At 33.4% G+C, this 2500-nt stretch overlaps 1 protein-coding gene across 2 annotated transcripts in view; it reads left to right on the forward strand.

Annotated features, from left to right (window-relative positions):
- Positions 1-2357: 2357 nt before the first annotated feature.
- Positions 2358-2500, forward strand: part of LOC122247620 (bis(5'-nucleosyl)-tetraphosphatase [asymmetrical]) — a 5759-nt gene continuing 5616 nt past the window's right edge. For both annotated transcript variants that reach the window (XM_043007054.2, XM_043007045.2), the window contains exon 1: positions 2358-2420. The gene's annotated coding sequence lies outside the window, so the exon portion shown is untranslated. The remainder of the gene's footprint in view (positions 2421-2500) is intronic.

The following is a 2500-nucleotide window of genomic DNA, read 5'->3' on the forward strand; positions in this document are numbered from 1 at the left end:
CAACAGGGTTAAGCTAAGAAAAAACATCTTCACAAGCACGTTGGATACGGTTAGATAGAAAATTAATCATTAAAGATTTTGTTTATACAAGAAGGCCTCATGATCAACTAAATCAAATGCAGAACCGAAATCAATTGCAACAGCACGAGACTCCTGCCCTGCATCTTAAGAAACCTGACAGTCATGAACAAGCGTAAGTAAGGCATTACAGTTACTAAGCTTCTTACAAAAACCAAACAGCGAAGCCGGTATTAGTTTCAGATGATGGCAATAAGAAGATCGAAGTCGAGGCTTTAGAATTTACATAATAAATATACAGTGAATATATGCAGCCGTCCAGCCAATGTCTTAAGCCATCGTGTGCCAACGGAGGGAAATATGTCTAAAAGTGATCAGATTGTTAAAATTTGCTTACTAATGTTCAATCATTCATTTGTTGTTGATTGCCAGGAATCCCTGCCATAACAACAGGTAGTTTGATTAATTTAGGGCCAGTTTAGGGCACCTGCGTTTTCCTTTGTCGGACTAACATACTGATGTTAATTAAAAGGAAAAGGGGAAGTGCATTATAGACCTATCTACAGGCGGAAGGAAATGAATATATTCATAAATATGTGCATATATCAATATATATTACATATATGATTATATATATATATATATATATATATATATATATATATATATATATATATATATATGAAAACTACCGAAGATATATATATGTTGGCAGCTCTTTATTAAAGGTTTTGATTTAAACACTTAGTAATCATGAATTCTTATCTGTTTTTAAAACTATACAAATACATTTTTCCTATAATATATATGATTGTTGAGATACGTATGAAATGTGCAATAAATTCAAATTGATTAAATCTCAGTGTAACATAAGAACAGGATAATCATGATTTCAATTTCGAAAAATGAAATGCCTTCATATCTTTTATAAAATTAAAAGTTTTTTTTCCTTATAGTATATGTTATATAGTAGAACTTACAGAAAGCAAGATAAATAGTGTAAGATTAATCTTTTTTTCTGAAATTGTCTAAAAATGTTAACACGATTTAATTATCTCTCTCTCTCTCTCTCTCTCTCTCTCTCTCTCTCTCTCATATATATATATATATATATATATATATATATATATATATATATATATATATTTATATATTTATATATATATATATATATACATACATATATATATGTATGTATGTATATGTATGTGCAGGTATATATGCATGTATATATATGTACACATACACTCTCACATACAACTACACATACACATACACATACACATACACATACACATACACATACACATACACATACACATACACATACACACACACACACACACACACACACACACACACATATATATATATATATATATATATATATATATATATATATATATATATATATATATATATATATACTCTCTCTCTCTCTCTCTCTCTCTCTCTCTCTCTATGGATGAGGTGGATGCTGGAAAGATTGAGATGGATGTTCTGGGTGCTGGGAAGATTAATGTTGACCAGATTAAAGTGGATGCTGTTAGACTGACAAGGATGGGGTGGATGCTAGAGAAAGTCCACGTGGATGAGATGGACTTTGAGATGATTAAGGTGGACAGGGGAAAACGTGATGTGGATACTCTAGATAGTGACTGATCCGGATGAGGTGGATGGTGGAGAGGCTGATGTGGATGAGGTGGATGGTGGAGAGGCTGATGTGAATGAGGTGGGTGGTGGAGAGGCTGATGTGAATGAGGTGGATGGTGGAGAGGCTGATGTGGATGAGGTGGGTGGTGGAGAGACTAATGTGGATGAGGTGGATGGTGGAGAGGGTTATGTGGATGAGGTGGATGGTGGAGAGGCTGATGTGGATGAGATTGTTGGTAGAGAGGATGATATGGATGAGGTGGATGGTGGAGAAGCTAATGTGGATGAGGTGAATACCAAAGAGTTCGATATAACTTAGGTGGATACTGGAGAGGCTGATGTAGGTAAAGTAGATGGTAGAAAGTGGATGAGGAGTATACTGGAGAGACTGATGTGGTGGATGAGACGGATGCTGGCTTTGATTACATATTTTTTCACTCCATTCATCGACGTCGTATCATAGTTTTTGATTATATTTATATATTTTTTTTTCTTTTGTTTAGGCTATGAAACCAAATAAATTTCTTAAGTTATAACAAAGCGATTAAAAGAAACACATATATAAATCCTATCTGCATAAGGTATCATCTTTCTCAACTATCAGCAGCTTAAATGTAACAATTAACATATCCATAAATTCACCAATTATTATTATTATATTTCTTTTGTTTCCGAAAAAAAAACACGTGGCAATCTGATGACGTCACGCATGTCAACAAAAATCAGCTGATCGCATGTCGTTTCAGTCGGTGGGTCAATTTTGTCAATTTTTTATTCATTACAGTGTGTCAATTGAACTTTTGATGGCAATATAGTATAGTTAGTATTA

Source organism: Penaeus japonicus, unplaced genomic scaffold (assembly GCF_977035675.1).
Source record: "Penaeus japonicus unplaced genomic scaffold, GWHDUDI00000001_assembly GWHDUDI00000038, whole genome shotgun sequence".
Taxonomy (NCBI): Eukaryota; Metazoa; Arthropoda; class Malacostraca; order Decapoda; family Penaeidae; genus Penaeus; species Penaeus japonicus.